The 23509-nt window shown below is 51.9% G+C and overlaps 2 pseudogenes; one reads left to right on the forward strand and one right to left on the reverse strand.

The window, feature by feature from the left end:
• The first annotated feature begins 1872 nt into the window (after nt 1–1872).
• LOC134729923 (putative glycosyltransferase ALG1-like) lies at nt 1873–4324 on the forward strand (annotated as a pseudogene).
• Nucleotides 3657–17287, reverse strand: LOC117979691 (protein-lysine N-methyltransferase EEF2KMT-like; annotated as a pseudogene).
• Between the last annotated feature and the right edge of the window lie 6222 nt (nt 17288–23509).

Here is a 23509-nt window from a genome sequence, read left to right on the forward strand (position 1 = left end):
ACCCAGTGGGCGGTCGCGTGCCAGGCCAGTGCTTATCCCGCCTTGTTTGCAGCCCGAGGCCAGCTGGTTGCAGGTGCAGGGCTATGCGTCAGGGGTCAGGGTGCACACACCCCTGCAGGTCTTGGGGCTCCTGAGTTGCTTCTGGAAGGGCCCAGATAGGGCCTGACTGGAGCTGCCGAGGGGTGGAGCTTCTGGGAAAAGGATCCCTCCTAGGGGGGAGTGTCTTGGGCCTGGGGCCATGTGGCAGGGACAGAGACGGGTTCATGGCAGTGTCTGCTCTTCTCTGTGAAGGCAAAGGGCCTCTGAGGGAGTATTACAGCCGCCTCATCCACCAGAAGCATTTCCAGCACATCCAGGTCTGCACCCCCTGGCTGGAGGGTGGAGGACTACCCCTGCTTCTAGGTGAGAGGCCAGCAGGAGGCTCAGGGAGGAGGCGGGGCCTTATGCAGGGGTAAGAGGGGTGGGCGGGGTGTACTTTTTCTGAAAAGGTGGCTCTGGAGGCCACTTGGGGACAGGACCTGGGCTTTGGCTGAACTCCCGGGAGAAGGCTACTTCCTGGTGTGCCAGCCCCTCCCTGCCAGGTGGCCCCAGAGGCCCTTTACCAAGGGGTTTGAGGAAGCCACGTCCTTTCAGCCTGCCACGCCTTCCATTCAGTCCTCTTCCTTCCTGCAAGAGGGCTGGGCCTGGGGTTGGGGCCACTGTTGCCCAGGTGTGGGAGGGCAGTGGCTTTGGGAGGTACAGGGACGATGAGTCAAACAGCGTCGCCTCCCCACTGAGATGGTTCTCCTTTGCCTCCATCTCTTTCCCCGTTGATTTCTCCAAGTGGGGAGTAGTGGCTTCTTCCTGATGCGTCTCTAGAGCCACATCTTCCAGCTTCGAGTGAGCAGAGCTGTTGGAGGCTGAGGGCCTTTTCCTGGCAGGATTCTCCAGCTAGTCTTTGTTTTAGACAGTCTTGCTCCATTGCCTAGGTTGGAGTGCATGATCTCAGTTCATGCAACCTCTGCCTCCTGGGTTCAAGCCATTTTCCCACCTCAGCCTCCCGAGTAGATTACAGGGTTACAGGAGCTCTCCACAACACCTGGCTTATTTTTGTATTTTTAGTAGAGACAGGGTTTCACCATGTTGGCCAGGCTGGTCTTGAACTCCTGACCTCAAGTGATCCTCTCGCCTTGGCCTCCCTAAGTGTGGGATTCCAGGTGTGACCCATCATGCCTGGCCCCAGCTAGTCTTTACAAATGTTTAGCTATTTGGCTTTATTTTCACACTGACAGCTGGTTTGTGGTTGGGTGTGCTGTGGTTTATTATTATTATTATTATTATTATTATTATTATTATTATTATTTTGAGACAGAGTTTCGCTCTTGTAGCACAGGCTGGAGTGCAATGGCGCGATCTTGGCTCACTGCAACCTCTTCTTTCCCAGGTTCAAGCGATTCTCCTGCCTCAGCCTCCTGAGTAGCGGGGATTACAGGCACCTGCCACGACGCTTCGCTAATTTTGCATTTTTTTTTTAGCAGAGATGGGGTTTCACCATGTTGACCAGGCTGGTCTTGAACTCCTGACCTCAGGTGATCCACATGCCTTGGCCTCCCAAAATGCTGGTATTACAGGCGGGAGGTGAACCTGGGAGGTGGAGGTTGCAGTGAGCTGAGATTGTGCCACTGCACTCCAGCCTGAGTGACAGAGTGAGACTCTGTCTCAAAACAAAACAAAACAAAACAACAACAAAAAAATCAAATTGTGGTTACGTAGAAAAAGTGTCAACTTACATTTTCAGATGTCCCAGCCAGGCCATGTGGCTGCTTGGTTAGCTTAAGCCACTTGTGGTTGGGGATGTCGGGGGCCTTATCCAATTTTCACTCCCCTCGGGGGATGTTGCCTCACTGTGCTGGGAGGATTTGTGTTCCCAGGGCACAGATCAGCGCTCTGACCCACCCCTCTTGCCTAGCAGGGTCGGTGGACCTGGATGTCTGTCTGGACACGTCCTCCAGTGGCCTGGACCTGCCCATGAAGGTGGTGGACATGTTCAGGTGCTGTTTGCCTGCGTGTGCCGTGAACTTCAAGTGGTAGGAGCAGAACCCGAATCTTTCTGGGGATAGCTTCACAGATCCACCGCTGAGGGGGAAGCAGTGCAGAGGGAGCTGCCCACAGTGAGGCCCTGCCCCTCGGTCAGTCTAGCACACACTGGAGGCCATGAGGAGGAGCCCTGCAGTTACTGTGGCTGGGCTGAGCCTCACTGAAGTAGTTGCTTCCATTTAGAGCTCGTTATATTTAGGTTGGTACAAAAGTAATCACGGTTTTTGCCATTAAAAATGGCAATCAATTTGCACCAACCCAGTATGAAAAAAAAGCACCTTAAATACCAGAACTCCACTCGGGGCTTTTGCTCCTAGAGTAGAATTGGCGGGAATTGCCTGCAGGCTTACATGGTTTTCTTTCTTTCTCTCCCACCATGTCCCTTTTGGTCAAGCTCACGTGCTGGGTTTGAATCAGTTAAATGAGTGTCATGTTGTGGCCTCACTCCACCCAGCATAGATGGGTGTTTGGAAGGGTGGAGTTAGAGGAGATTCTAGAAGCGGTAGCCCCAGCAAAAGTTGAGCCCTTGGCCCCTGCTCAGGAGCCGGCCCCTGGATGGGATTCAGGGATGCGAGCCTCTCGTGTGAGCTGAGCTCAGGGAATGTCGGGATCAAATCTGGTGTCCTAGAAAAGTCATCTTTTATGTGCTGAACCAGTCCCCAGGGGGCTGCCTTTACTTTTTCCATGGCCATGAAATTAAGAAAAACATGAAAAAATAATTATTCAGTCCTTGAAGAGCATCCAGCACAGAAGGTACAAACCTCCTCAAATCGGTTTGACCATTTTGATGTGCACCCCCCCAGGTCTTTATACCCTTCAGATGCCAAATCTAAGAACCACCTCCCAGAAGCCACACACCCTGTTCCAACCCCCAGCCTGGCTTGAGCGTGGGGTGGTTGGGAGCCCAGCTGGGCACCCCAGGGGTCTGGTGTCTTCTCCAGGAAGCTCTCGGGCTCCCTTTGTTCTCTCTGCAGTTTACATGAGCTGGTGAATCATGAAGAAAATGGCCTGGTCTTTGAGGACTCAGAGGAACTGGCAGCTCAGCTGCAGGTAGCCATGTCTGCTACCACGCCAGGATGGGCAGGGTTCTGGAGACTGGCACCGAGCCACGCTTCCTGATCCCTGCTTCACACAGCCAGGGTGGGACCATGGGGAGTCTGGTGGAAAGGCTAGGGAGGAGGCAGAAGTCACAGAGGCTGGCCTACTCTGCTGTCCCGTTTTGGTACAGTAGGCTCGGGAAAGTTAGGACACAATCCCACCTGCCCTCTGGATTTATGGAGCTGAGACTCCACAAATGATGCTGGAGCCGGGTGGGCCAGGCTGCAGTTTAGGAAGTGATCAGGATCAGGTAGGTGCGTGGGCTAAGGGAACTTCTGGGACCAGCCTTGAAAGATGGGTGGAATTCTGCAAAGGTTACTTGTTTCTTATTGCAAAAAGTAATACATCATTCTTGTCAACAGAATGATTGGGAGGATTTTCAGTAAAGGTCCAGGTCAGAAGTCATTTAGACTGGGTCCCCCAGTCTGTCAGAACCATGGTACTCTGTTGTGGTGTGAAAGTAGCCACAGATCATCTGTAGATTAAGGGATGTGGCTTTCTTCCAATAAAGCTTTATTTACAAACACAGGCTGTGGGCTGGATTTGGCCTGCAGGCTGTAGTTTGTGATCCTTGACTCAGAGAGTTTAGCAAGGCTGAAAAGAACACCCACACCCCCTTGTTACCCACAGATGGGTGGGACTGTGTTGGCCAGAGGCCAAGAGGAGGGTGCTCACAGGGGAACGTACAGCATGTAGAGGCCGGAAGGTGCTCCAGGGCACCAAGTGTGGGAAAGTGGGGCATATGGGGAAGTTTCCAGAAAGCATGATGTCAAGTAGGAGGCGGAGCGCTGCTGGGGTGTGAAGGGTCTCAAGTCCAAGTGAGGGAGTTAGGGACTTGGGAGGGGTTGTTGTTGGGTCGGGGACCTGGGGTCAGCCAGGTGGTGACCTGGGATGGGGTTGGGACAGGCAATGAGGTAAGCTCTGCTCTTCAGTATTTTGCAGATGCTTTTCTCAAACTTTCCTGATCCTGCAGGCAAGCTAAACCAGTTCCAGAAGAACCTGCGGGAGTCGCAGCAGCTCTGATGGGATGAGAGCTGGGTGCAGACTGTGCTCCCTTTGGTTATGGACACATAACTCCTGGGCCAGAGGCTAAAACCCCAGGGCCCCTGCTGTCCTTCCCGCAGCTTCTTCTTGGAGTCTCAGGGCAAACCCTTTCGAGCAGCGCCTCCCAGTGGCCAGAAGCTGAAATGACGGCAGTGGTGCCACCTAGTGAATGACCCGGGAAGCTGTGGTTGGCCCTGATTTCTTCTTTGGAGTCTCCAAAACGCTTCCTGTCTTCTTCTGTTCTTCACGCCCCATGCCCCTGCTAGCGTATTACTGTTCTGTGACTTCCTTGTGACCTCTGCAGTACTCCTCATCCTGCATTTGGTCTCCAGGTGTCACCTTTCTTCCATGTTCCTAACACTTTGATTCCTGTCTTGAAAAAAGCACCTGCTGCACCATAAGCCCAGGGATGTGGCAGCTGCAGCGGGCTTGGCTTTGTGAGGAACCGAGTGTGTCCAGGGATGTGGCAGCTGCAGAGGGCTTGGCTTTGTGAGGAACCGAGTGTGTCCAGGGATGTGGCAGCTGCAGCGGGCTTGGCTTTGTGAGGAACCGAGTGTGTCCACGTTGGGGGAACGTCATATTAGATACACACGTTTTTATTTGCACAAAGAAAATGCTGTTTTTGGAGCCAGAATTTTCATGTCTGATTTATGGTGATTTTCTTAAGAACCAGAACTTCTGGCAGAAAGGGGGCACCCACACGCTTAGATAGCCGATGTCTTATTAGAGGGCAGTTTGTGGTTCCTGATTTGGAATTTAACATTCTCCAAACATTCCAGTCCAATGAAAGTTTTATCCGCTTTCCCATATAAAAATTCTTCCCACGAGAGTGACTTGATTCTCACAATCCCATTGGAGTCGTGTGTGAGTCCTACAGTGTGAGGTTCAGCATTGCCATCTCCAAGTGCTCTCCATAGGGAAACAGTTTCTGGTCATGATGAGCTTCCGCTTCCCATCTGATCCCAGCCCAGCCTGGAAACAGAGCACGTGTTTGAGGATGGCGGCGTCTGGGGACAGGACATGAGCGTATTGTGTGGGGCTGCTAGGACAGGCCTGGCGGGGTGAGGGGTGTCTAAGTCAGTTTACTTGGTTCACAGGTTCCCAGGCCCACCCAAGTACCTAGAATTGGCCTCCAGGAAGGGACCAGTAATCTGGTTTTCCATAGAAATGGCTAGCAGCAGGCACCATGCAGCTGTCCACTCTCTGCCCGCGTCTGCCCCAGCACTTGGCACAGCAGGACAGAAGCAGAGATCTGAACCCACATCTACCTGGCTGCTCCATCAACCTACTCTTCACAAAGCTTAGAAAGTGGCCGGGCACAGTGGCTCATGCCTTTAATCCCAACATTTTGGGAGGCCAATGCCGGTGGATCACTTGAGGTCAGGTGTTCGAGACCAGCCTGGCCAACATGGTGAAACCCCATCTCTACAAAAATATAAAAATTAGCCAGGCACGATGGCGGGTGCCTGTAATCCTATCTACTTGGGAGGCTGAGGCGGGAGAATTGCTTGAACCCAGGAGGCGGAGGTTGCAGTGAGCCGAGATTGTGCCACTGCACTCCAGCCTGAGTGATAGAGTGAGACTCCATCTCAAAACACACACACACACACACACACACACACACACACACACCAAAAAAAAGAAAAAGCTTAGAAGGGGCTGGTGTTCTCATAAGCACAGATGTCTGAAGAGCCATTAGCCAGAATGATTCTTTTTATTTTTTTTTTTATTTTTGAGATACGATCTTGTTCTGTCACCCAGGCTGGAGTGCAGTGGCACAGTCATTGCTCACCACAGCCTCAATTCTTGAGCTCTAGCAATCTTCCCACTTCCTGAGTAGCTGGGATGACAGGTGCATGCCACCATGCCAGTATTTTTTTTATTTTGTAGAGATGGGGTCCTGAACGCATGGCCTTAAGTGATGCTCCTGCCTCAGCCTCTTTTATTATTATTTTTTAGATGGAGTTTTACTCTGTTCCCCAGGCTGGAGTGCAGTGGCGCAATCTCAGCTCACTGCAACGCCTCCCAGGTTCAAGTGATTCTCCTGCCTCAGCCTCCCGAGTAGCTGGGATTATAGGCGTGCACCACCACGCTTGGCTAATTTTTGTGTTTTCAGTAGAGATGGGGTTTCACCGTGTTGGCCAGGCTGGTCTTGAACTTTTGACCTCAGGTGATCTGCTCACCTCAGCCTCCCAAAGCCTCAGCCTCTTACAGTGTTGGGATTACAGGCATGAGACATTGTGACCCGGGATGATTTTCCATCATGGTTTTTTGTTACGAGTGGAAAATGCGTCTTTATAAAAATGAAGTAGTACAGACATGAACGTGTAGCAATCTCTATAATCCTGCCATCCAAGGATGGCACCTATTAACGTGTATATCAGGGATGTCCAATCTTTTGGCCTACCTGCGCTACATTGGAAGAAGAAGAATCGCCTTGGGCCACACATAAAATACACTAAAGCTAGCAATAGCTGATGAGCTAAAAGAAAAAAAATTCACAAAAAAACCTCATATTGTTTTAAGAAAGTTTACAGATTTGTGTTGGGCCACAGGTTGGACAAGCCTGCTATATATATGTTCTAGGTTTTCCCCTACAGGTATACCTATGTGAAAATGATTATTTTGATACTTTTTTTTTTTTTGAGATGAAGTCTTGCTATGTTGCTCAAGGTGGCCACAAACTCCTGGGCTTAAGCCATCCTCCCGCCTCAGCATCCTGAGTAGTTGGAATATAGGTACTCATAACCACGTGTGGGTGATTATTATTAGTTTTTAAACAAAAATGGGGCTGGGCGCAGTAGCTCACGCCCGTATTCCTAACACTTTGGGAGGCTGAGACAGCAGATCACTTGAGGTCAGGAGTTCAAGATCAGCCTGGCCAACATGGCGAAACCTCGAATCTACAAAAAATACAAAAATTAGCCAGGCGTGGTAGCACACACCTGTAGTTCCAGCTACTCAGGAGGCTGAGATGGGAGGATAGCTTGAACCTACCTGGGAGGTGGGAGGTTGCAGTGGGCCGAGATGGCACCACTGCACTCCAGCCTGGGCAATACAAAGCCACTGCACTCCAGCCTGGGCAATACAAAGCCAGACTCTGTCTCAAAAAAAAAAAAAAAAAAAGGTTGGTGGGGGCTTATACTATGTGTGCTGCTTGGCACTGTTTTTTTCACTTAGAAGATATTGCAGGTTTTTTTTCACGTAAGCATCGGAAGAAAGACTTCTTTTTTTTTTTTTTTTGCTTTTTTGCTTTTTTGAGACAAGGTCTTGCTCTGTTGCCCACGCTGGAGTGCAGTGGTGAGATCAGGGCTCACTGCAGCCTCCACCTCGTGGGCTCAAGCCATCCTCCCACCTCAGCTTCCCGAGTAGCTGGGACTATAGGAGTGTGCAACCACATCTGGCTAGTTTCTGTATGTTTTGTGAAGATGGGGTCCCACTAAGTGGCCCAGGTTGGTCTTGAACACCTGGTGTCAAGTAGTCCTCCTGCCTTAGCCTCCTAAAGTGCTGGGATGACAGGCCTGAGCCCCGCGCCCGGCCAGCCTCCTGTGCGAGGTTGTGCGGGACTCTGTCATGGAACCCAGTATGTCTTCGTGTGCTGGCTTGTTTGTTGGCTCTGTAGTTAACGGGTTGCCCCACGTGGACAGGCACTGGGTCGTCTGTGTCTCTGTGTGCAGGCAGAGGCTGCTGCGGGTGCATCTGTGCACATGGCTGCCAGGAGGGGCTGTGCTCAGGGGGAGCTGGTGCAGAGGCTGGTGGCAATGGGGGGCTTGGGTGTAGTGTGGAGGCACAAGAGCCAGGTGGCCGGGCTGCAGTCTGCAGGAGCTCGGGGGTCGCTTGGCCTCTGTGTGTCCTAGAGTTTTTGTCGATGAGATGGGACAATGACAGAACACCCTCACAGGTGCTGGGGGCTGACCAATGTCAGGTCTCAAGACAGTGGCTGGCCCACTACGGGGCCAGTTCCCCTTCTCTATTGTCACCCTGCTCATCTTCCATCAACTGGGTGCTCAGGACAGTGGCGTGGTGGATCCGCCAGTACAGCCTGTGCTCCAGCATCCTGCAGGCCACAGCTGTGTCCAGCCCTGACCCCGACTGCCCCTCCCGCCACCTCCATTTTATAGATGAGGAAACCGAGGCCCAAGGGCTTAGGGAACCCTGCTCTGAAGCACATAGTAGGGCTGCTGGGCTCAGACCCTCCCTCCCGGTGCTGAGCTGCCCTCCTCCTGCCGCAAGACCCCCACGCCCCAAGCCCACCCTGCTCACCGGCCTCTGCCCGAGTTCCCCGCATGATGTGGGAATGTGGGGCATCCTAGCTTTTCGCTGGCGCCCAGTTCTTTCACTTCCACTGGAGTCCTGCAGGGACAGCTCGGGGACCATGCAGGCCCGGGTGGGCGTGGGGGCTCACCTAGCTCGGTGGTGAACAGCTGGCACGTCTCTGGGTTGTGGACAGTAAAGGCCATGTAGACCTCAGGAGCCCGCTGGTGCTCCCGGCAGGCAGCCAGCCTCCGCAGGACCCCGACCAGTGACACGATGGCTTCTGGGCAATACAGCACGTCTACGATGAAAGCTTCAGGTTACTGAAAGGGACAAGTGGAAAGTTCCAGTTCATGCTGACCTCAGCAGCAGGGCGAGGCCAGAGAGGCAGCGGTCATATGAGACTATTAGATGCCATTTGACCATTTGGGCCATTAGATGGAATGGCAATTACTTGGGTGAAAAAGGAGAACCCTTAGTAGAGAAATCTGCAAAAGACCGAAGCAAAAGAAAAAAATCTCCAGACTCATTGGTGTTCCTTAAAAAACCAGCTCTGGTTCTCGACCTATCTAGAGGGCTTTGAATGACAGAAAGCCTGACCCTGCCATGAACTTCGTGTTTCAGGTGTCTGCCGATTGGTCTGCTGGCTTGCAGGGGTTGGCCTATGTCCCTGGCCACCGCTGGACCTGTGGGTTTCAGGGCTGGGACCCAGGACCACAGGTAGAGCTCTGTTCCACCAGAGAGGGGACTGAGTGTGCTGGCAGGGGTGAGGGGTTTTCGGTGGCCCAGCCAAACACCACCTTCTCTCAAGGGCCCTGTCTTCATCCCAGAAGTGGTTGTTTTCCTCCTGTGGTCTCTGAAGGACACAGGGCATGGCTCTGGAACAGAGTCAAGTGGTGACGACTGTAACGGGAGTATGCCTGTCTCCAACAAGAGGGCTGTGGCTTGAAGGTCACCTTAAGAGGCACCCCTGTCCTTTGATGTCATCCTGGAGGCCCAGAGTAACTCTTCTGGAAGCCCCATCATGTCCATGCCCGACAGCGTCCATTGTTCCCTTTTCCCAGAGCCAAAAGCGGGGTAGAGCTGCAAGGACACCGCCTGCACAGGATGCCCGGGGCTGGGCAGTACCTGCTGCAATGACAACATCTGGCTGGAAGGCAGAGAGCTGATGGACCGTCGCTACGTCCCAGTCCAGCTGGGTCACTGTCACCCTGGGGCTAAGTTGGCAGTGATGTCTGCCTCTAATGAGAGGCCATTGAGAAGGACATTCCCTCGGAGCTGCTCTAGGACCCGGCTGTGACTGTCACTGAAGATGTATGCCCAGGGGTGGCACATCTTGCAGAGGGACAGGCCTGTGAGGCCGGTGCCACTGCCAAGCTCTAGGACATTCCTGATGGGAGGAAAGGGGACCGTGTCTTCGACTGCACCAGGGTAAGCCTGCCTCGGTGCCCTGCCCTGTGCCCCGAGGTCACCTGTTAGTGAAGGCTGCTGGGTTCTCGATGGCCCATTCTGCAAGGTAGCGGGTGGCATCCCATGTGACCAGGCCTGTGGTACCGTGGGAGATGATGGCTGTGCTCTCGGAGAGTGTGACCGAGCCTTCCGAGGGCTGCACCAAGAGAGCGTGAGACAGTAAGTCCAGCAATAAGAAAACAAGTGGCTTAGAAGACAAGTAGCCATCCACCACATGGCTGAATAAACCATGACAGGACCAATCGCCACTCAGCAATGAGAAGCAGCTGACTGTTTACATACCAACAGCTTGCACGGGCCTCAAGGGTGTCACGCGGCATGAAAGACACTCATCTCAGGCCACACAGGATTCCATTCATCGAACATTCCTGAGACAATGGAATTCTGGCGATGGAGCACAGGTCAGTGGTGGCCAGGGGCCAGGTGTGGCTATGAAGGGGTGGCTGCCTTGTGATGATTCAATATGCTATGCTTTTCCTTTGTGGTTTTCTGTATCTATGTTTTATCTTATTTTTTTTTTTAGCTCTGTCACCCAGGCTGGAGTCAGTGGCATGATCTTGGCTCACTGCAACCTCTGCCTCCTGGGTTCAAGCAATTCTCCTGCCTCAGCTGCCCAAGTAGCTGCGACTACAGGCGTGTGCCACCATGTCCGGCTAATTTTTGTACTTTTTTTTGAGACAAAGATACGCTCTCGTTGTGGAGGCCGGAGTGCAATAGCACAATCTCGGCTCACTACAACCTCCACCTCCCGGGTTCAAGAGATTCTCTTGCCTCAGCCTCCCAAGTAGCTGGGATTACAGGTGCCCACTACCACAACCCGCTAATTTTTGTATTTTTAGTAAAGATGGAGTTTCACCATGTTGGCCAAGCTGGTCTCAAACTCCTGACCTCAGGTGATTCCCCCGCCTCAGCCTCCCAAAATGCTGGGATTACAGGCATGAGCCACCACGCCTGACCTAATTTTTGTATTTTTAGTAGAGATAGGGTTTCACCATATTGGCCAGGCTGGTCTCGAACTGTTGACCTCAGATCCACCCGCCTCGGCCTCCCAAAGTGCTGGGATTACAGGCGTGAGCCACCATGTCCAGCCCTGTCAAATATTCTTTGAGGACTGGGCACCAGGTCCTTGTGAAGCACGTAGTGTGTGTCACCTATTGGACAAATGCCCAACACCACCACGAGACATGCTGTTGTTGTTGAAGTGCTTGATTTACAGACAGGGAAACTGAGGCTAAAGAAGGTTAATGGACCTCATGTCTAAGACTGCAGAATGGGTGAGTCAGGATTTGAACCCACACCCACGTTTTCACTTTGTCTGTGCAGGAAGGGTATCTGGGCTGAGAGGGGGAGGAGGGTGCCCTTCTCATACCATCAAATAGCTCCAGTGGCCCTGGGTGGACTCCTTGGCCATCAGAGGCTCCGCCAGCGCCTCGTACAGCTCGTCCAAAGGCTCCGTGTGGACAGCCTCGTGCTGGGGGCAGACAGAGCGAGAGCTTGTTTGCTTTCGTTCTAATCTGTAAAAATGGCCAGATGATTTTCACCAAGTTTGGAGGGGAGATTTGGGATGGAATGGTGTAATACCAGCCAGCTGGCATATAAAATATTCACTTCATTGGGTGTGGTGTGTGCCGAATAGTCCCAGCTAATCTAGAGGCTGACATGGGAGGACTGCTTGAGCCCAGGAGTTCGAGGACAGCCTGGGCAAGAGACATTGTCTCTAAAAAAATATTTCACTTGGTAGGGTAACCTGGATGGGAGGGCCTTCAACAAGAGGTGTTGAGAGGGTAGGGTTAGGTGTAGTCTAGGGCAGGAAACAAGGATTCCATGAGAGCTGCCACGTGACCATGACAGAGAGCTCTGTGTTTGGATCAAACACAGAGAGGAGGAAAACAAAAGGTGCTTTTAAGTGAGCCCAGGCAGAACTGTGAGGGCGGCCCATGCTGCAGGCTGTGGTTGTCAGCAGGCTGCGGCTGTCAGCAGGCTGCTTCTCCATAGCTGGCCCCGTCCTAGGATTCACAGGGCAGCAGCAGGGTACACTGGGTGACTGCTGCCCTCTCCTGGTGGCACAGGGAAGACCTGCTGGTGAACACAGATGCACGCTTTTGGGGAGGACTAGGGAGAAAGCAGGTATTGGAGAAGCAGGGGGATTGTTTATTTCCTAAAAGTGTGGCCCTTTCACTCAGCAGGTCTGCTACTGCCTACTAAGGAACGGCCTCTCGACATCCTCATGTCAAACCCTGCATGTTCGGGCCCATCTTTAAAATCCATCCTAGGCCAGGTGTGGTGGCTCATGCCTGTAATCCCAGCACTTTGGGAGGCCGAGGCAGGCAGATCACCTGAGGTCAGGAGTTCGAGACCAGCCTGGCCAACATGGTGAAACTCTGTCTCTACTAAAAATACAAAAATTAGCCAGGCATAGTGGCGTGTGCCTGTAGTCCCAGCTTCTTAGGCACGAGAGTTGCTTGAACTCAGGAGGTAGAGGTTTCAGTGAGCCGAGATTGTGCCACGGTAATCCAGCCTGGGCACCACAGTGAGACTGTCTCAAAAAACTAAATAAATAAGTAAAAAATAAAATCCATCCTGTATCAGTCAGGAAAGAGCTCATTCCAGCAGGATCAATGCAGATAATTCACCAGAGGAATTAGTTCCAAAGGTATGGCAAGAGCTAAATCTTCCAACATGGGCCTGTGGGGCAACCCAGAGACAGACAAGAGCAGGAAACTCCAAACCCTTTGGCGGGCAGGACAGAGGGTGTGGGTGAGGGTTCCAGTGCTGTGGGCCGGACCAGCCTGGTAGGAATGAGAATTCATATGCTAGGAGCTGGGGCCCCAGAGAAGCAGCTGCTGTGGAAACCCCAGGAGGCAGAGTGAGGGAGAGACGCTGCCCTCCCTTTCTTCCCGCCCTGCACTGTCTCCCATGGGTCACACTCAGCTGCAGCCAGTTGCCTGGGGAGGCCCCTGCCATGCTGGGGTTTGCAAAGCAGGCCCAGGGCCTGGGAAGGATGGGGGCTCCAACACTCAGGCGGCTATGCTGTCCGGCTACTGGGCGGACACTGCCCATTGCTGACCTTTTTGATGAGTTCTGAGAGAAAGCACCGGGCATACTTGACTGATGGCAGGTGCTTCACACACACAGGATGCTTCACAGTCTACAGCAAAGGACAGAACATTGGTTGCTCGAGAGCCCGTCTTAAGTCTCCTATGAGCTTCAAGCCAACACAGCAGAGGGCAAACTCCAGGCTACCCGATCCCTCAGCAAAGATGTAGATGGACACGGCGTTCTGGCCCCACACATCTGAAGTTTGTCTTAAGATATAAGCTGTTTCCTAAAAATGCTTCCACTGCAGTGGCACAGGGTATGGCAGCATTTCTAATGCTCATTCTGAGCAGGAACACAGGGCATGTGGGCCCAAACCACCTCCCTCCCAGGGGAGCCAGTGTGAACCAGGGTTTGCAGTAAGGACAGTCGCCAACTGTCTAGCTCTATGGAAGAGGCAGGAAGGCCCACTCGGCAACTGCTCTCTTGGAGCGTGTGTCCCTGGGGACAGGAAGGAGGGGAGGGGACACTCAGGGTGACACTCCAGCTAAAGCCGAGAGAAGCCAAGTGTAGGATGAGCAAGTTCCAGGCAGTGGGAACAGCCTGTGCAAGCTCTGAGGTGGCCACGGGCTGGCACTTGGAAAGGAGGGCAGAGGGACTGGTGCAACAGGAGTGGGGACGGTGGGAAAACAGGAGCCTGGAGGGAGAGGGAGGAGACAGTCCACAGCACCTGCTGGCTAGGAGGGATGCAGATTCTGCCCAAGGGCAGCAAAGTACCCCACGCAATACACAGGCTCTTCATGCTGGTGCTGGTTTTTCATTTTTTTCTGACACAGTCTCGCTCTGTTGTCCAGGCTGGAGTGCAGTGGCCCGATCTTGGCTGACCACAGCCTCCGCCTCCTGGGTTCAAGTGATTCTCCTGCCTCAGCCTCCTGAGTAGCTGGGACTATAGGCGTGCACCACCATGCCCAGCTATTTTTTTTTGTTTTTAGTAGAGATGGGTTTTTGCCGTGTTGGCTAGGCTGGTCTTGAACTCCTGACCTTAGGTGATCCGTCCACCTCAGCCTCCCAATGTCCTGGGATTACAGGTGTGAACCAGTGCACCCAGCCTTGTGCTGGGTTTTAAAGCAGCTCTCCCTACATTTCATGCTTCACCACTTACGAGAGTGAGGCTCAGGGTGAAACTTAGAGCAGGGTATGAGATAACTTCAGGTATCTCCATGCTCGAAGCCCTGACCTACTGTATTGCCCCAAAAGTCTTCCCTGCTGTGGCTGCATCTTTTCCAAGTGGATAATCTTGGTTCACCTCTAGCACAGGAATTCTTCACCGGGGCTCCTAGGATGGGCTGGGTGGGTCGGGGTGAAGGATGTCTGCCTCCCCTGAGTTTGTATGGAAAATGTATTCTTCTGGTGCACTTCTTTCTGGGAGGGAGTCTATTGCTTTGTCTTTTCTGAAGGGCTCATGGCCCTTCGAAGGTGAAGACCCAGGATGCAGGGGGTTCTGCACTTGGCCCTCAAGGCCAAGGTCAGGCTGTGGCTGGGCCTGGTGGTGATCCTGGCTCTCACCTGCATGCAGATGCACTTGAGTCCAAACCCCACCCTGGGCAAAGCAAGGGCCCATTTAGGTCTAGAGGAGACAGGAGTGGGCAGGACAGGCCTCATGAATGCAAAAAAGAAAGTCTCTGAGCATCTACCAAATGCTAGAAGCTGTTTTGCACCTGTCATCTCTGTTTTTGCTGAGGATGGTTTAAAAAACATTCCCTAGATTTCACCCCTCTTGCAGATTTTTGTATATTCTGATGTCTTTGTCTAAGTCTTAGAAAACGAAAGCACAGGAGCTGTCGGAGGTGCTGACACCCACCTGCAGTGCTGACTCAATGGTTTTGTTCTTTGAACAGGGGTGTTTTTAAAGGGTACAAGCACACCTGTAGTTCTTCTCTCAGGTCTTCCGGAGAGATTCAGGAGGCAGGGTCATGAGTCCCAGGGACTCTGGAATTCTTACCTTCTGCAAAATATCCCACAGCAGCTCAGAATATTATGAGTCTCTTAACTTTGCTTCTAAGCTCTGTGTGGACGGGAGAGAGAGAAATCTCAAGGGCGCATTCACAAGAACATTAAAACACGCAATAGAATGTGTTGGCAAAGCACTATGTGATCCCTCCCTGGGGACGTGGAGCCAGTTGGAAGTGGAAGCCACAGCGGCTGAAAGCCTGACCTTCAGATGTCGCAGGGTGCACCTGGATGAGTCACAGGAAGAAGGATGACTCTTGGCCGCATTAGTACTGGCTACTTAGCGGCCACCCAGGTCATGGGCCAGCTCCCTGGTTGCACTGGTCAGCCAGGAATTACCAGGGCAGCCATGGCACCAAGGTTTGATGGGCTTGCCATTTGAGTTTAAGTGGAAATGCAGAATGTGCCCATACCAGCCTGGGTTACATTGTCCTCTTACAGGGGCCTCAAGCCCAGCAGGAAGCTTTGGCTCCCGAGTTAGGCAGACTGTCTCGGCTGGTACGTGACACACGGCAAGGCACTTCATTGCTTCAGAGCTCCTTCCATGCCATAAAAGGCCCTATAAGACCTGGTCCTAATCCCTCTCTCTGGCCTGTTCTCCCTCACCCCTGACCCACCCTGCTCACTCCACTCTAGCCACACTGGCTGCCTTGCTGTTGTTCCTCAACCACAGCTGGCTTGTTTCCACCACAGGGCCTTTGCATATCCTGTTCCCCAAGCCCTTCCCATGCCTGGCTGCTTCACCACTCAGGCCCCAGTTCACATGCCACCTCTTTGCGGAAGGCTTCCCTGATTCCCCGACTTTGGTGACTCTTCTCCCCAGTTGCTCCATTCACCATTTCCCTGTTTTATTGGCTTTAAAGCCACTCTCATCTGGTCTTTTCTTGTTTATTCATTTATTTGTTTATTCTCTGGCTCTCCCATGCAAGCAGAGCCTCATCTATCATGGGTACTGCTGATCCATGGTGCCTGGCTCACGGAAGGCATTTATTAAACATTTTGAGACTGAATAAAAACACTAGCTAATACCGACATGCATTTACCATGAGCCAGGCACTGATCCACAGGCTTTTTTACTCAACGCTGACAACAACCCTAAGAGGTAGGTATCATTATATCCCCCATTTTATTAATAAGAAAACAATAACACAGAGAGATGCAGTCACTTGCCCAAGGTCACACAGGGCCAGGGGTTGGGCCAGGATTCGAAGCAGGCAGGCTGTCTCCTGCGTCTGAACTCTCAACTACTGCACCCTAATCAAACAATCCCTCTGGTCAAATGTGAGTGATAATAATAGTACCCACCTCGTGGGTGTTGAGGGTGAGCCCAAGTTAGCATTCAGTGTGGGCATGTGAACAATTATAGTCAATATTGAATGGAGACCTATGATACTTTTATGAAGGTTTCTATTTTGGGTTAAAAATGCACAAATTTCTCCTGACCAGAAATGATCTCTGAGTGCTCAATATTTCATGTCAATGGAATAACACAAATGATTAAGCAACACCTCATAAAATGGGGCAGACCCAGGAAGGAATATATATCCAAACTGACTCATCCTAGTGAGCTCACTGCACATGAATTACAAATGGAGCGGGGTGCATTAAGCCCCTCTGCTGGCAGAAGGGAGGCTGCTGCCTGCAATGTGCCTGTGCTGAGAATGGTAGGTCCCCAGGGAGAGGAGAGACCACCCCCTTCTCTGTGTCTTCCATCACAGGCGTGAAAGCCTCAGCGCATGAGCCGATTCTGTGCAGTGCTCGACATACAGATGAGAACACTGAGGCATGAGGGACAGCCTGCGACCTGGTCACCGCGCTCAGGAGGAGGTGGTTGCCCGCGGGCCTGAGGGCGCTGACTTTTTAGAATGGACGAGGGCAGCTGTGTCCCAGTGGCCAGAAGGATTACTGCCTTTAAAAAGTCGTAAAAGTGATCCTGAACTGTACCCCACACCGAGCGCGCGTCCGCCCTCCAAGGCGGTGGGGATGCCCCCAGCTTCCGCCGCCAGCTCGCAGGGCAGGAGGGGTGCGAGCGACTCTGGCCAGGCCCCAGGGACGGGGACCCAGTATCGCGGCCCTGACCCGGGAGAGCCCAGGAACTCACGTGGCAGGAGCGCCGGGGGTTTCAGCACGGAGACCCATCCCGTCTGCCCCTGGACTCCCGCGAGCCCCGCGGGCCTCTCCGCTCGCCCGCCGCCCACCTGCCAGGGGAAGAAGCGCAGCGTGCGCGCCGCCAGGAAGCGGCGCTCGAAACTCTGCAGCAAGAGTTCGGTCCCCGCGTTCTCCTCTGGCGCCATGACGTGGGCGGGGCCGCAGCGTTGCCGGGAGACCGGGCGGAAGCCGGGCCTGGACTGAAGAGGGGGCGGGCCCAGGGCAGTGCGCGGGGGCAGAGAGGGCGCAGGGCCTGGGGGTAGGGTCAGGAGGAGCGTCCTGGGGGCGGACTCTAGGGCGGGGCCAAGAAGATCGCTAGGTGGGCGGGGCCTGGCGTGGGGCCAGGATGAGCGTCATGAGGGCGAGGCCTGTGGTAGGGCCAGGATAAGCATCATTGGGGCAGGTCCTGGGTAGAGTCCAGGTTGGCGGGTCCTGGGGCAGGGCCAGGATAGGGGGATCCTGGAAGCTGGGCTTTGGAAGCGTCCAGGTTGGTGGCGTCCTGGAGGCGGTGCCTTGCGTGGGGGCAGGATAAGCGTCCTGGAGGCGGGCATTAGGGCGGGGATAAACGCCATTGGGTTCAGGAGGCGGGACTCGGAGCAGAGCCCAGGAGACGGGTCTTAGGGCGGGGCTAAGGCCAGACCCAGAGAAGGGCTCAGGAGGCGGGGCCAGGGCGGGGCGTTGACTATGTCGTAGCACATGGCCAGGCGGTGCGCGGACTCTGGGAGGCGGAGCTTAGGACGCGCCGACGTAGGGAGGAGCCCAGGGTCCGGGAGGCGGGGCCGAGTCCGGGCTGCGGGCTGCGCTCAGGAGGCGGGCCCTGGGAGGCGGAGCTTGGGGGGAGCCGGTGTCGGGAGGGACCCAGGGACTGGGAGGCCGGACGGGGCTGGGCTCAGGGGCCGAGACTTAGCTAGGCTTGGGGCGGGGCCGAGACGGAGCGAGGGGTCTAGGGTGTGGGAAACGGGGAGGGGTTTGAGGAGGGGATCGGAATGTGGCTCAAGTTTGGGAGGCGTTACCTGCGGAGGGTTTGAGGCAGGCCCAGGAACGAGCCCACGGTCTGCCGACGCATGGCCAGGGGCGGGCCCCAGGATCCGGAGTTTCAGGAGGGGCCGAGTCCGGGTTTGGGGCCCGGGAGGCGGGGCCAGTTAGGGCGAGGGTCCCTGGGATCGTCGGGTCAGGCCTTGGGCTAACGGAGGCACTCTCGCAGTTCCTCCGCTTTCAGGAAATTCTTTTTAGCAGGGGCCTTACGGGTGCGCGCTTCGGTCCTGGAGGACTTATCCTAGCCTCCTCTCCATCAGTGCCACCCGTCTGGGGACCGAAAGGAGGGAGCTTTCCCTCTGTCCCCCAGCCTTTGGACTGTCAACAAACAAGCCATTCGTTCACCAAATACTTATTAAGCGTCTACCATGTGCCTGACAAGGGAGATGTAACGGGAGAAAAACTAGGTGTGGTCCAGGCCCTCCAGGGGCTGAGGGGCTCGTGGAAGAAGTGGACATTGAAGTACTTATCACACAAATGAGTATAAAAGTACAATAGCGATATCTGCCACGAAGGTGAGCAGACAGAGCTAGCGGGGCTTGCAGGAGGAGTTTTGATCTTGCAGGGACAGGAAGGAGGAGTTAGCTCCTGCGGGGTGGGATTGGGGGTGGTGGTGATATAGACTTGGGGACAGAGTGGAAAACAAAAATATAATTATTTTAGTTCAAAGTTATTGTGTCTTGAGTTGAAAGGCAGGGCAGTTAGCAACACAGTTCAGATTTCAGTACTGCCCCTGAAATCTGAACTGGGTTCAAAGTTTAAAACGTTTACCCTAGCAAATCCCTCAAAACTCCATTTGGAAGAGTCCCGAGAGCTAATTTGTTAAGTATAATTGCAGAAGGTAGATGAGGAGACAGATAAAATCTTATTACCTCTTTCAGATGAGAGGCACTTGAGCCCTGCTCAGCTATGAGAATGAGGAGAATTAACTCTAATTGAATACACTTGTTCTCTTATAGCTGTTGTTCCCCACCAGAACCAAATGAGCGCAAGTTCTGACAAAGAAAAAAAAAAGGGTTCATCTTTTATTCCCCCAAACACTTTCATTTAAATCGAGAGGGTGGGATGTGGTTATTGATGTGTTTTTAGACAGAATCAACGGTTTCTGGATCTGAGATGTTGCATATACCCTCTCAGTCCCTGTATCCTGAGATGGAGTCACCTGAGAATCCACAGCAAGTCCTAACCAGGGATGGGTCTGAGTGTTTAAGGAAGGTTGGCTTCAGAACTGGGCCAGGGGCACTGCTTTGCTTTTGCTGTTTTGATCAGCTCTCTGCCTGCAGGAGACAAGGAAAACCAATGGGAACAGGTTAGTTATACTCATAAATCCTGGGCTTATTTTATTAACTCACATAACAGCTATTAATTGTCTTTCCTCCAAGGAGCAAAAGGGCATGTATGGTCAATGCCATAGCAAGTAACTCTGTATTATGTTATACTAAAATATTAATAAATCTAGGTTGGTTCAGTCTTTCCTGATTCCATAGATTGGAAGCAGATTGAGGAAGGACGCTAGCGGACCACAGAGCTGAACAATTCACACAGAAGAAATCTTTTTTTCTTTTTTTTTGGAGACGGAGTTTTGCTCTCTTGTTGCCCAGGCTGGAGTGCAATGGCGCGATCTCGACTCACTGCAACCTCCACCTCCCAGGTTCAAGCGATTCTCCTGCCTCAGCCTCCAGAGTAGCTGGGATTACAGGTGTGAGCCACCATGCCGAGCCATTTTTGTATTTTTAGTAGAGACAGGGTTTGAACACGTTGGCCAGGCTGGTCTCAAATTCCTGACCTCAGGTGATCCACCTGCCTCTGCCTCCCAAAGTGCTGGGATTAAAGGCGTGAGCCACCGCACCTGGCCAGAAGAAATCTTTATCTTAGTGTGCAGTTTCTGGTGAGGGACAAATGTCATCTCTCTTGGATCTGAATCTGGAAGGATCAAGGCACTGAAGGGATTTTTTTGTTTCAGACAGTCTCCTTCTGTTGCCAGGCTGGAATGCAGTGGCACGATCTCAGCTCACTGCAACCTCTGCCTCCCGGGCTCAAGCAATTCTCCTGCCTCAGCCTCCCGAGTAGCTGGGACTACAGGCACGCGTCACCACGCCCAGCTAATTTTTGTATTTTTACTAGAGACAGAGTTTTACCATGTTGGCCAGGATGGTCTCAATCTCTTGACATCATGATCCATCTGCCTTGGCCTCCCAAAGGGTTGGGATTACAGGCGTGAGCCACCATGCCCAGCCTCACTGAAGGGATTTTTTTTTAATGTCACGTGGCTCTCACAGGTGCGGTGTGTTCGGGGGCAAGTGAAGATTACGACTGATGCTTAAAAACAAACGTAAAGTTCCAGGTGGTGTTGCTATGGGGAGCAGCATTAGGACAATCTGAGTGGTTTCAGTTGCAAGAGTTTGCGTGTACATGCAAGAACTACAGTCAAGATTCAACTTCTGGCTTTGAGGGTCTCTTTAATAACAGTAACAACAACCTAAGGCAGTTTAACAGTATGGAATGGTTGCCTTTTAGAAGTTAAGCTATGGGCATGGAAGTTCAATCAGTACATTGAAATTTTTCCTTTATCTCTCCTATGGTTAATGGTTTCTGCAGAAAAGGACCAATTGATTTCTTTCTAAAATGTTGCTTCAGGCTGTAGAGACCTTTATAGGTCATGTTTCAACTTACAGAAAATTTTTATAGTTCAAATATAAATTACGTTCAATGTGGACTTTGTAATAGGATTTAAGGTTAAGTAAAGTTTCCACTTTCCTTAGGCTGTTTGCAGTGCCCAGCAGGCCCCATGATATCGAGGTGGAAGTTATGTTAAAGGAGGACATTTGTCAGGGATGGGCAGAATAAGGAATATGGGCAGCTCAGGCTAATGATACAATGATTGAGATGTAGAAAGAGGGCCAGGCATGGGATAACGCCTGTAATCCCAGTGCTTTGGGAGGCCAAGGCAAGAGGATCGCTTGAGTTCAGGAGACCAGACTAGTCAACAGAGTGAGACCTAATCTGTACCAAAAAAAAAAAACAAAACACAAAAAAACAAAAAAATTAGTTGGGCATGATGATGTGCGCCTGTAGTCTCAGCCACTTGGAAGGCTGACGTCAGGGGATCCCTTGAGCCCAGCAGTTTGAGGCTGCAGTGAGCTATAATCACATAACTCTACTCCAGCCTGGGTGACAGGGTGAGGCCCTGACTCAAAAAAAAATTGAGTCAGGGAAAAAATTGGAAATCTGAATCCCCGGTACCCAGGAATGTGACCTTATTTGGAAATAGGGTCTTTCTAGATGTAATCAAGTAATGATGACTCATCCTGGATTGGAGGCTGCTGGTGAGGGGGCAGATGCAATGACTGGTGTCTTTATAAAAGAAGAGAATGAGGGCCGGGCATGGTGGCTCATGCCTGTAATCTCAGCACACTTTTGGAGGGTAAGGTGCGGGGGATCACTTGAAGTCAGGAGTTCGAGACCAGCCTGGCCAATAATAACAATAAAAAAGCCATTTTAGATTCCAATCCACTGAGAGAAAACTGTCTGTCCCTTAGTTAATGTCATGCTTATTGGATCCATGAAGTCTTTGAAAATTTAAACGACAAGGACACTGCTCTCTGTGGTGGTGGAGAGAATACCAAGGATTTAAAGGTCATTAAGAAAGAGAATGTAGAAAGCGTACCCATTGGAAACAGCAAGATGATGATAATCGTACTGACAGTAATAATAAGTTCAAATACATAGAGCTTACAATGTATCATGAATTGTTCTGAAGGCCTTATAAATATATGTTACCTCCTTTACCCTCATGGCAGCCCAGTAAAGGCGCCATTCCCCATTTTACAGCTGGGGAAACTGAGTTACAGAGCTTTTCTGCACTGAGTCATTAGGAGCAAATGCTAGATCAGGTAATTGAACCCAAGCAATCTGGTTCCAGAGCCAAATAGATGTATTTTTTATGGTATAAAAACATATACATACATTTTAAGGGGAAGGGTGGGGGTAGGATGGGATGAGGATTCTGGGTAATTGCTTGGTAAATGCCAAATACCTTTCTTGTCTGTCCCTCTTTTCAAATGATAAAGTAATGTCAATTGCAACAGTTTTTTTTTTTTTTTTTTTTTTTTTGAGACAAGGTCTAGCTGGAGTACAGTGATGCACTAATAGCCCACTGCAGCCTCAAATTCCTGGGCTCAAGTGATCCACCCACATCAGCTTCCTAAGTAGTTGGGACTACAGACCCACACTACTGTGCCCAGCTAATTATTTTAATTTTTGCAGAGATGGAAGGTGGCGGTGGTGGGAGGATGTCTCTCTATGTTGCCCAGGCTGGTCTCAAATATTTGACCTCAAGTTAACCTCCTGCCTCAGCCCCACAAAGCTCTGGAATTATAGGTGTGAGCCACTGTGGCTAGCTACAATACTATTTATTTATATTTTAGACCAACAGATATTCTAGCATATAAGAAATGTGATGTTGTCTGTACCTTGAAGAGTTGGTCTAATATTTGGCCTGGTGGATACAGAAATTGCCTGTCTCCTCCGCTCTGGTTGAAGAAACCAGTCCGACTGTCTCTGAGGCTATGGAGCAGTCCATCAAGAATGAAAGCCCTCTGCCAGGCACGTTGGCTCACACCTGTAATACCAGCACTTTGGGAGGCCGAGGCAGGTGGATCACTTGAAGTCAGGAGTTCGACACCAGCATGGCCAACATGGTGCAACCCTCTCTCTACAAAAAATAGAAAAATTAGCTGGGCCTGATGATGCGTGCCTGTAATCCCAGCTACTCAGGAGGCTGAGGCAGGAGAATCACTTGAACTTGGGAGGCAGAGGTTGCAGTGGGGAGCTGAGATCACACCACTGCATTCCAGCCTGGGCGACAGAGTGAGACTCTCTCAGGAAAAAAAAAAAAAAAAATGAATGTCCTCATGATGGCCTCAAGCACATTTGTCCCTGAAGAGAGTCAAGGAAGGCCCATTTACTCTGCACTGCAAAGCAGGCAGGTGGACAGGAATCTGAGAAGTGGATTCAGTGAGAGGCATTGACCCAAAGGATTTTCTGCCTAATGGTCGGTCCAGCAGAATATTAAACTGAGCACAGCATCCTGTTCCCTGAAACCATCTGGTTGGTCAGTGGGGAATGTTCTTGTCTCGTTAAATGTCCTCACGCTACTGTCAAGATATCCTGTTACAAAACGTCATAAACCAGGTTTACAAATAGGCCAGGTGACTGTGGAATTTCTCCTTGGCAAGGCCTTAGCTATGGGCGTGCGATTGGTGTGCAGTAATCACAGTGTTCCGGGCCACTTGAGGGATAAAATATACCTTAGGTGATTAACTGTTGTATTTTAATG

This window comes from Pan paniscus, chromosome 2, assembly GCF_029289425.2.
Source record: "Pan paniscus chromosome 2, NHGRI_mPanPan1-v2.0_pri, whole genome shotgun sequence".
NCBI classification, from domain to species: domain Eukaryota; kingdom Metazoa; phylum Chordata; class Mammalia; order Primates; family Hominidae; genus Pan; species Pan paniscus.